The sequence below is a fragment of the Myotis brandtii genome, unplaced genomic scaffold, assembly GCF_000412655.1.
Source record: "Myotis brandtii unplaced genomic scaffold, ASM41265v1 scaffold560, whole genome shotgun sequence".
Classification (NCBI taxonomy): Eukaryota; Metazoa; Chordata; class Mammalia; order Chiroptera; family Vespertilionidae; genus Myotis; species Myotis brandtii.
In genome coordinates, this window is record NW_005370081.1 from 166,533 (window position 1) to 166,945 (window position 413).

Here is a 413-nt window from a genome sequence, read left to right on the forward strand (position 1 = left end):
CCTAAAACCTATATAATTTTATTAACCAATGTCACCCCAATAAATTCAATAAAAAAAGAAAAGAGAGAGCACAGGAAGGGTGAGCCAACCGTGGAAAGGACAGATGGCTTGGCTAAGAGGGAGCATCAGAATCAAGGAGGCTCCTTGACTTTTGGATATGATGCCTGGGTTGGGGGTGCGGAGAGCAATTGATTCCGAAGAGGCCAGGCACTGGAAGGGTGGAGGGAGACCAGGATCTGGGGGGACAGAGCTAACTGGACACATGCGTTTGCAAAGTCTGTCAAAATGCGAGTGGAGAGGACTTCTCGGGGGAGTGGTGACATGGAGAGCGCCTCCGCGGGGGGCTCTCTGCCAGCCTCAAGCCAGGCTGTGTAGGTGGGTGCTCCCTCTGGGTCTGGCCTGGGGTTTGTCCC